The sequence below is a fragment of the Amblyomma mixtum genome, chromosome 1, assembly GCF_055824585.1.
Source record: "Amblyomma mixtum isolate Tamu chromosome 1, ASM5582458v1, whole genome shotgun sequence".
Taxonomy (NCBI): Eukaryota; Metazoa; Arthropoda; class Arachnida; order Ixodida; family Ixodidae; genus Amblyomma; species Amblyomma mixtum.
The window spans coordinates 188,941,498-188,952,777 of NC_143012.1; positions in this window are offsets into that span (position 1 = coordinate 188,941,498).

An 11,280-nucleotide genomic window follows, 5' to 3' on the forward strand; every position below is an offset into this window, starting at 1 on the left:
GTTATAGATTTTGTCGTTCCCCAGTGTATTAATGAGGACCATTCTCTTTCGCTGGTCATAAATAAACCTTCAATAAACTATCTGCACTCATCCAATCACAAGCTAGAGGCTCTGTGCTCAACAGCAATATTGACTGCATAATTATAATTGCGCCCGCTTTTCCCGCAAAGCAGGAATAACGGTTGTATCGCTTTATCGCCCATCATTAAGCGGTTCCGACGTGGTGCCGTAATTCTCGATTGATCAACGTTTTCGTTACTCCCAAATGATGACTCAATGCAGAGCCGAGGGTGAGGGCGCAAAGGGAAGGCTGAGTAGTGATTTTGTACGCAAGAGAATCTAATAGCCATTCTGCACACCAGCGCTCGTCTATGTCTGGCTGTGGAGTCCAACCTTCTTGAGAAATCGCTCCGAATGGTTATTACGTCGCTGTTTCAGACCAGCACTGAGCGACGAGAAGGAGCTTTGCGCTCGTAGATTTGCTCCTTTTTGAAGAATGGGATTTTTGCCATTGCCAACGGCTCAGTAATCGTAACTGAAAGCTTCTTCCTCTTGTCAAAATAACTTGAAATTTAGAGGGCCTGATCCCTGAGGGGCCTGTGACCAGGGAGTTGTAACGCTTGAGTGCCAGCCATCTGTGATCGCACTTTCCAGCTGGGTCTCGGAGTTTGTACACCCCATGGCTACGCAAGACGATATACAGGTGCAGTCACAAGTAAATGGAAGGCAATATAACAAAAAAATTTCATTTCCCGCCAAATTCATGCACCCTTGAATGCATATGTGCAGCCTAATTGTGATTATGCGAATTTCAGTGTGCACCAACAAACATGGACCATTATGCTTTAGATTTAAAGAAATCAAATTTTTTTGACAAAGTCAACTTCCATTTACTTTTGACGGCTAGAGTAATTTACAGCTTAAGATCTGACTTCTTCACTCCGGAAGGTGATTAAAACATCGAAGGCTGTTTTGTTTCTCACAGACATTCAAGTGCGTGGTGCCATTCTACTATGACAGGAATAGGCCTTATGTAGAAAGTTAACTTAATACACACAGGATTTATCGAGCGAGCCACACTCTCTAAACTTTTTCTTCAAAGCCCAGGCTATGTACATTTCGGGCTGAAATCTGAGGCAATTCTAGAACCGAAGTAACACTGAAACGTTTTACTGCCAGTGACAAGACGACGACGAAGTAAGCAGTGGTGCAGTACAGAGCTCTCACGCTTGGCACACCGGCCATTAAAAACGTATTTCATTTGTCAAGTTGGCCCGTTGTTTGGCCTGACACCGAGTAACATAATGTTTGAATGCGAAAGAATTTTTAGTGTAGGTTCGCGGGGTCGTGCCACCAAAAAGTGTCCGCAGAACGTGTCCGCAAAACGTGTCCGCACCAGTTGTGACGTTCTCACAAGAAGCATCAAACGAGTGGTTGTAATCGTAACAGGATGATGTGAGGACGTTGCACAAAAGTTTGTGTCAATACGACGATTAGTTAGTTAATTAGAGCCAGAAATGTCATAAAAACGTTGAACTAGCGTGGACGTCAATATAGTGAGTGGACGGGAAGAGCCATAGACGGCAAAATAGAGCAAAAAATGGCAAGTGATTGATAGTAAAGTTTGAATTGAAATGTATTTGAATGATAATCAATCGAAGAAAAAAGTTTCATTGAGATAGAAAAATTAGGTAATTAATTATCAGCAAACATCACTGGACGGTTGAATAGGTTAGATGGGGATATAATAAGTGGCAGTTTGTCAATATCCCTCAAGAGAAAAGTCTACAACAGCTGTATCTTACCGGTGCTCACCTATGCGGCAGAACCGCGGAGGCTAACAAAGAGGGTTCAGCTTAAGTTGAGGACAACGCAGCGAGCTATTAAAAGAAAAATGATAGGTGCAACGTTGAGAGATCGCAAGCGGGGGAGCGGGTGAGAGAACAAACGCAGGTTAATGACATCCTAGTTGAAAGGAAGAGGAAGAAACGGCCTTGGGCAGGACATGTAATGCGAAGGCAAGATAACCGGTGGTCCTTAAGGGTAACGGAGCGGATTCCAAGAGAAGGCAAACATAGCAGGAGGCGGAAGAAAGTTAGGTGGGCGGATGAGATTAAGAAGTTTGCGGGAATACGGTGGCTGCAACTGGCGAAGGACAGGATTAACTGGAGAGACAGGGGAGAGGCCTTTGCCCAGCAGTGGGCGTAGTCAGGCTGATGTTGATAATAAGTGGATGGTGAAGCGACCACGATACCAAATATAAAAAAAAACAGAATGGTTGATTGCGATAAAAGAAGGCACAATCGGAGTAAATAAAATGATATTTAACTAACACATAATTACGCTAATTATGTGTTAGTTAAATTAACAAAGAAAAAGAAAATGACAAAGCGAGGCAAAGAGAGGCGAGGAGTACCATGGAGGCGTCAATGCTTTCGTATTCTCCCAATGCGGGTCGTTGCAGTGATGTATAAATTTTCCTTAATGTACTGTGTAACATAATAACGATGTTTCTTTTGTTTTTTGTCAAAGTTTATGTTAATTTTTTGTTGAGGAGCTGCTGTGAAATTGTACAAAGAGACGTCCAGGCTAACATTTTCCAGTCATTACAACGCATCTGCGTTGCAAATAAAGAAGTCGTATTATGCAGCTTTCGATAAAGTGGTGAGGTTACCCAGGACTAATTGGAAAGGTAATTGTGCGAGCTCCAATATTTAGCCAGCACAGTGTAAGAGAGAATGCAGCGGCATGGGGTATGTACTAAAGTAGGCCCATTTAATTCATAGAACTCATTTGTTAACCTCGAAACCGGTACATGTAGCTCACACCGATATGCATAGGCATGAAGGAAATCCCTTAAGTGTAAGTGGTGATATGCACTAACTAAAGTTTTGTATTGAAATTTTGATGCCAAGTATGTCCTTGATGGGAGGAACAATGAAAAAAATTTGTGATCGATGGGGGACAGAATTGTCCAAGCAGGAGAAAAACTCATGGGCATGTTGTTAGGCTGACTGGCCTATATTTCGCTGCACATTTGAGAGGATAGCGGCTCAGAGACTGTGGCTTAAAATATAACCATTTTCTCTTGCTATTACCCTTGAGAACACATCTATTAGTCGAAACCGCGGAAGAAATATATTCCGCCCACGACGAACAACCGCTTTTCCTCTTCTCAGAGTGCGTTCTGTGTTGTACCCTGAATTAATTCTGATATTAGCCTTCTGCTTTGCCTTAGGGCATAATGATCTTCTAGATTGATTAGTTGGCGCACCTATTAGTGCAACTTAAGATTAGTAAACTGGTATACGCTGCTTGCAATGCACGAGCCAATGTTTGGGACAAAAATGACCAAAAAGTCAGCTGCTCGAGGAGGCTAACAATTTTTTCGGTAAACGCGTAAATACGCCAGTTTATTGGAATAGCGAGGGCACAGGCAACGTTTGATTGCTTTTATACAATTGCGGTACCGTTTCTATATCGCTAGAAGGAATTTTCAGAATGCCTTTCTGATCTGGAACAACAAAGAAAGTAGCTCTTACAATGAAATAAATAAATCAGATGAAGCGGCGTGTCGCGCTGCCGATGAGGGTTGTAAATAACACAGCTAAATTTTCCACGACCACTATCACATGCATGTGGTATATGAAGTTACAGCTGAAGCATTTTATTAACGGAGACAAAATAATGTAGGGCGCGGGAGTGGTGATCTGGGTGTGTACCAGAGATATGCACCGAAGATCGTCTGAATTTGCCGGCTCATATTAAAAAAGGCAAGTCCGGCTTTCGATTCAACACAGGCCTTTCGGTAGCCGCTCTCGTATCGTGGAGATTTTTGTCTCCGATAGGACATAGCCAGGACGAAATATCCCCTTGCAATATTCCTGTTCTAGAGGCATTTAGTCTGCCAGCATTGCTTTAAATCACCTGATTATGCGTTATTGCATTTTCAGCAAGAAGCGCGCCTGTATTTTTATTAGTCAGCTTGCGGAGGGCACTGTACACAGCATTATACTAGCACCTAGGAGTAAAGCATAGCAGTAAAGATTTCTGTCGTAGACCGGCGGCTACAAAATAGGCGCTTGCGTGACCGGCTCGCGTTATTCAGTAATAAATCGAATGCCATTTGCGTCACGTTTTCATGAGTGCACAACCTCGGCCATCCGCCCATACCATTTGAGCCAAAAGACGACTTCTATTATCATAATCAACCCGAACTCTCGCATCACGCTTCCATTATTTTTTTCCCGAACGATATTACCGCTAACGCATACAGAGTGGAAATGCGGGGATATAGCTTCATCAAAGACTCCTTTCTTTGAAGAGGCATGAAAATCGCTGCTGGAAGCCTTGAGATTCGACTCCAATTTCACTAAGTAGGTAATGCAAGAAATCGTCTTTATTCTGGCTCTTAATGCTAATAAGAGATACATCGGGCATAAATGAACCCACATTTCACATTTACCAAACGAGTGTGGCAGGCTTTCAGGTAAGGACTAGTGAACGGGGCACAATAACTGTGCCATAAGGAGGTCAAAAAGCTAATGCTATTCTATTAGTGCTGCTTGAGAACAGTGATGCAGGCAGCAGAAGTCGCATTAGAACCGTCGGACGTATTTGCGGCACCATGGGCCAAATCACACAAAATTAACCGAAAGCCGTTGCTTTCATCGTTTTGTGGAATGAAATTCGACGCAGTCAATGCCTGTTTCTTCATGCTGGGTTCACAAATGGAAGGAGGTCACGCTTCTGCACGGTGATCAAGAAATATCTTATGCAATAAATACAGGTGTTCTTAAACGCAAAGCAGTAACTGGACATAGCCAGTGCCGACAGGAATCAGCCAGTTTGTTAGAGGAGCTCCTGCGAAAAGTCAAACTAAGTGAGGCAGAGCATTGGGGTCCGGAACACTGAAGACTTTCAACAGCAACAGCAAAAGTTCGGCATGAATCATACAGGTCAGCTGACTTACGTTCAATCACTAGTGTAATTTACGGATGCAAATAAGCTTATTTACCTTTAGTCATAGGTCGCCTGGTGAATCTCAACAAATGGATGCAATAGTTAAATGTGCAAATTTATCCATTGTGGCGAACTAAACTGAGGCAGTTCTGATGGGATAAAATGCTGCAGTTTTCTTGAGTTCATGGACAGCGTTTTAGTCTTGTAGTTTCGAAAATAAAAATGCTGGCTTTGATTGCAAATATTTATGTCAATTAGTTCTTGAAAAGAAGCAGACGTGACTGATGACGTAGTGTATAAATGTTCGGATATGAGTCAGCGTAAACTGAGTAAATCAAATCCACTGATAAAGTCGTCAGGGAAAAGAAAAATAACAGAACCTTTATGCTCTTTTTGCCAAAACTATCAGCACGGAGCTCCACACGCGCGTGAAAAACGGTGGAGGCTTTCTTGAGGTCATTTTAACGTATAGTTGGAATTGCTAAATCAGGTAATACAGATTATTCTTTTCGATATTTAGTCTGCTAATTCTTTAACGGCGAGCTCTGTGCTTTTTTTGGTGAACGAGAAAGAGCGCTTATTCGAAACTTAAGCAACTGAAGGGAAGTCAATAAATGAAAGCAAGGTTGATGAACCGACACAATGGAAATGATTGAAAAAATACAGAATGAAATCATTTTAAAATATATGTGCCGCTCAGTGGATGGGAAACAGCCTCTAAGTTGCTATCGAGCGCAAACTGACGCAGAAATGCCTTGGGGGCTCTAAGACACCTCGCTGCTGTACTACAACTGGGTTATTTTAATCATTTCGCCGTTTTTCGTGTCCCTTTGCGGTTAGCCCAATTCTTCGCGCCTATGCGTCGCTTGCAGATATTAAACGCCATGTACTGGATACATACCACTTTGGGCTCAGGGTGGATTCTGTGCTACAGGACAGGTTATGTGAAAGAAGTGGGCGCTTCATTTCGAACAAGTTGTTTTCTTGCGCCACAGAGAAGAACAGTCCGCTCAGCTGCGTTCAGAGGCAAAAGGGATAAGACGCAGCATGGAGTTGTTTGCCTTCCTAAAGATTACGGGCCTGGCATGTTGGTGGGGTAGCGATGTAAAGAGTGGTGCTAATCTTGCAATAATATGTTCGGAAATTACTCTAGCCTTTAGTAAAACAATGTGCTGCTCTAGGACACTTTGCCTTCTATCGCTCTTGCAGCTCCACAGGGTGGACTACTTTGAAATGGCTTCAGTTGCAAATTCTGCGCTGGCTTTACGAATGGGCTTCAGCAGTACCGAAAAAAGATGGGAAGCTCTCTGTTGCAAGAAATTGAATTGCGACCCAGCGGTCCTGCAGAACCACTTAATACGTATTATTTTATGAAAATAGAACAGAAATACAACCGAAAATGTTGCAGGTTGTTCACATTTTTCGATACAGACATTTCATCAGCTTGGGCTGTATAGGCTAACAATGTTCCTTTTTTAAAGGGAAACCGTTCTACGGAACACACATCCGGGTTTCCGCAATTGACGTAAGTGTGAATGTTTCATTATTTATTAGCATATTTTTGGCTATCCTATCGTTATTATTATGTCACATGATATAAAGTTGAACACAATTATTTCCTCTTCAAAGAGATAGCAATTTAGAGGGAGCGACAAATGAATGACACCTTCTATAAGTCGGGGCATTGGAATGGAAATGAAAACATCTAGCTTCATATAGATGGAATGCAGGAGAACATAATAAGCGTTGAAAGGAACTGTACTGTATTCTGGCACAGACATCGCAAGAAACTCGGTGAAATGATGTTTTGAGGAAAGCCTTCGACGCCAGCGATGCGCCTATCAAGATAATTCAAGTATTATAGTGGGCAACTGAGCTTTTGTTAAATTTACAGTGTTTGCTTCTGCTGTGTACTGTTATTGTGTATTTTGACCGGGTTAAAAAACGTTTGCTACATTTTTTTAGTAGTTTCCAAACTTTTAACAGCCTGTTTTCGACAACCTAAAGCTTGACTGAAAAAGAAAGGTAGTCTTGACTCCGTGGAGCGAAGTCAGAGAGCAGCGGGGTCCTCATATTGGGCGATGCGCAAAAATTGCATTTTGAGCATTGATAACTAGAAAGCAGGTCAGATTCTTCTGCGATGGCATACAAGGAGTGGTACACCGGTGAATAAAGTGGGCCGCCGCCGGCCTGAAATTAACCCACTTCAATACCTTTGGACATCAAAAAAGATTAAGTCCTCGAAGGCAAGTCGCATTAAAAAACCGTCATATCAGCGTATGCTATGAGTGCAGGACAAAATTAAGAGGATTGCCAGAATAAATTTATGGGTCGATATCAGTATTCGTATATTTGCATGTTTTTTATGCGGACTCAAAAGAAACGCTTTAGGTGAAGTCGAAATTTATGCGGGCGGTGCGTGGTGTCACACACACATCATATGGAAATCCAGGACGATGCGGATTCATGCTGGAAACTTATGGAAAGCGTGCGGACATACGTATACATCGTAGGCGCACTGTATCACCAAAATTTGTTGAACGTATGGGCACAAACATTGATGTCAGGGTACGTTAAAGAACCCCAGGTGGTCGAAATTTCCGGAGACCTTCACTGCGGCGTCTCTCATAGCCTGAGTCGCTTTGGGACGTTAAACCTCATAAACCAAACCAAACATATCGTCATGTACATTGTGGATGTCCAGAAGTACACGCATTTGCGATAACACCGCACAATGCAGTAAAATAGAAGCGTCATGCAAAGAAGGATGATCATTCACATTGAACTAAGGGGACATGACGAGCAACGGGGACTGAAGATATCTATTATCTTGTACGGCTGTATTCATTCTGAAACCTCTGCGAGGCAAAAGGGATGCTACTGTTATTTTTGAACACCAGTTTTTCGCGCTTTGGCAGTGGGCGCCGTGGGCCATCCTGGACTTCTCTGGCGGAAAGGGACGTCTTAGCATGTCAGGCATAATGGCGAAGCTCATCGACGTGCTCTCCGATGAAGCTGGATTCACGTGAGTGTTTGAGAACCCTGAAAAGATGTTGCAGAAGTGACATCACCAGAATAATTCTAGAAGGTAGAGTGGTTTAGTCAGAGTCATGGACCGCTGGTGGAATTTCCTGTCACCGGCGAAGGGGCGAACCGACTTCCTAGGGGGAGGTGGTTTAAAATTTGTGAGGTTACAGGCAGTAAGGTGGAACGTGCGCTAATTCCACATGAAAGGGGTCGGTTACAGCTTTGGTGAGGAAACTTGCAGCCCGGCTTTGTTGCCTATAGTGTGCTCTTTAATAAGTAACATTTGTTTTGGAAGCATCAAATGAAATCCTTTCAGCAGTTCGCCTCTGCAACAGTGGCAAGAAATGTTCGAAATGGACGTGCTTTTGTAGAGAAAGCGAAATTTGATGTTGGTAGACTCCATGTAAGGCAGCGCCCAATGGTTAGATCTTTCATGCATGCCACTGTTGTCCCACATATGATAACGTACAGCTGTTCCTCAAGGGAGCTCGAACGGTGTTACATGACCCTCAGTTGCAATCACTACAACACCACAAGTTCTCAGTTCATTTTGCCCTTAGGGTCCAGGTTCACCCGTGAGTGTGCCGCCGCTGACACGCTGACTCTTGCTGTGAGAGATAAGAAGGAGTAGCAGTAACTTGGCATAAATATTGCGCACAAGCAGCAGCTGCGAAGGGAGACTTAAGTGCGGGAAAAAAATGCATACAACTGAATTACATTTTTATTTTTGCATATTTCTGCCATTTTCTTCAAAATGACTCGCAATGCAGCGCTGAAATTAGCAATGCGGCTAGCTGCGCTTACCCTACTGAGTGGGATGTAGAGTTACTAGAAAACAGAAAAGCAGCCTTTCAAAGAGCATTTTTTTGTTCTTAATTACTGAATGAACTAGTCAAGATTACGCTTCACCCAAGCTAGTTACGTGGTTCTTGGAGTGATGTTCCTCCCGCCGGCGTGCGCGTGGTGTGCGCATCGCTCGCTCGTCATTGCTAGGCCTAACTTTGTTGGCATCGAAGCTGCAGCTGACGGTACTCTGGGACTATCCATTTCTTAAGAAGACCGTAATTAGAAAAATCTCTCTAAAAGGACGCTAGGCGAAGGCCTCAGCTACGCGTCAGATAGTTAAGCTGGCTTCCCCGCAATACATCTAGGTTGCATAAAAAATGAAATAGACGGAAGGCCGTCCTGAAGCTCACCCCACGTTCACTTGGTCGTGTGGTTGAACAGCGCAATCGCTGCTAGCAAGTACGCAACGCAGCGCAGCCGATTTGTCTCTGCGCGCAAAAAGACATCCAAAGCACCGTTAGGAGGAGCTCCATTTGGAGTGGCGTAGCAAATTCTTCGTTATATATCGAACGAGCGGAGAAACTGGTGTTGAAATTACTACGAGCCTTTGCTATATTTTTCCACAGGATTTTCAAAGGAAAAATTTGTGTGCTTGATAGCTACAGCAATTTGAAATATCGAGGTTCGATTTATCCGGGCCCGACTGTTCCATTTCCACGCGAGACAAACGTGGCTTTCCCAACTGCTAATTTCAGAGTTATGTTACGAGCCATTTTGAGAAAGAAATAAACACCTGTAAGAGTAAAATAGAAATTTTGCTTTTTTCCAGGTTTGTATCTACTGGCAATGTATATTCTTTGTGCCAAGTTTAATGTACGTAACTTTTAACCGCCGCGGTGGCTCAGTGGGTGTGGCTCTCGGCTGCTGACCCGAAAGATTTGGGTTCGATCCCGGCCTCGGTGGTCGAATTGCGATGGAGGCGAAATGTTAGAGGCCCGTGTTAAAGAATGTTAAAGCGCACGTTAATGAAGTCCAGGTGGTCGAAATTTTCGTAGCCCTTCACTACGGCATCCCTCATAGCCTGAGTTGCTTTGGGATGTTAAACCACAATAAACAAATTTACATCAGTTTGATTATATGAATGTTAACGAATATTTTTTTACTGGTTTGAAAGCCTCACCAGACCGTTAGAAGAATGACTTCGAGTGACACACGACGGTGGCGGTAACACCAACGTTGTTTATCCTTTGAGCTGATGATCTCTGTAAAAATGTGGCAGAAATATTCCTTCCACGTTGTGAAATTAAAAATGTAACATATAGCTCGGATTCCAGTCAACCTCTTTAGAGCTTTCTCTCTAGGCACCCCCTGCACCTTTTTCGGTGAGAATAACAGCATATTTGCTCCAGGCTGTCAGAAGTCGCGGAGGGTTGTGCATAATTCGTCAGGTTTCGAATTTTTACTGTTTTACATTTTGTATAGCATTTTGTCAAGGTGAGTGCTACTCGTCCATAGGTGTGTTGAGCTACTTTCCTACTGAGACATAGGCTCAATTTCTTGAGGAAAGAGGATGGGGCCGGTGTTGTACAGACGAGAGCACGCAGAGGCGCAATATCTCGATGATCCAGAAACAGTTTCTAAGCATGCAAAAAGGGTAATTAAAGCCAGCGTTTTAAGTATGAGGGCCAAGTATCATGACAATGATTTCAGTTTGAAGATTAGTACATATCGTAGCATGCATAAAGCGTGAGGACATGACGAAGGATGTTCTACACCGAATGCTGAACAAGTGGAGTTGGACAGATGCATTTAGTATACCTCTCCGAGAGGCGAACTCCCGCGTAAGACATGATTTCAGAGCGTTGATATGGACGGCTCGCTATCATTCAGTCTTTTCGTCGCTTCAGTGTTTTACTAAAAGGAAACATTTCTTTTTCTTTCATCGGCACTAACTTCGCCTGTAATGCCTCAGCTACGATGTGTCTGCGCCAGACGACGGTGGTACGGGCGTGCTACTCGCGAACGGGAGCTGGACTGGCATGATTGGAGAAGTGCACAGAAACGTGAGTTGCTTGCTCATTGGCAGCCATTGTCATCGTGAGACACTTATCATTTATAAGAAACCACATGAAGGAAATCTTTGAGATTGGAACTCCTTCTCTGAGGTTTGTCGTGTGTACTTTCTCGTTAGTAGGAAACACGCATGGACGTTCTCGTTCCTTTATCATTCGATTTCTTTGGGGCTAAATAGATGCGCCGTTTGAGTAAAAAGAAAACAGCAGCGCAGCAGCAAGATGGGGGCAAAAAGAAGGTATTGGTTTTATTTTCTATGCTCCCGTGCTGTTGAGTTTTTTTTTATTAACATGCCGTTATGAATTACCAACAATCGCTATCAGTCACTTATGAAAGTCTATGTTTCCTCGTCAACTTATTCAGGGCCGGTGTGTTTCATAGTAGTACCCTACAGATGTGCCAGTAGGGAAACACAGCTGGCGAGCGGAGCAA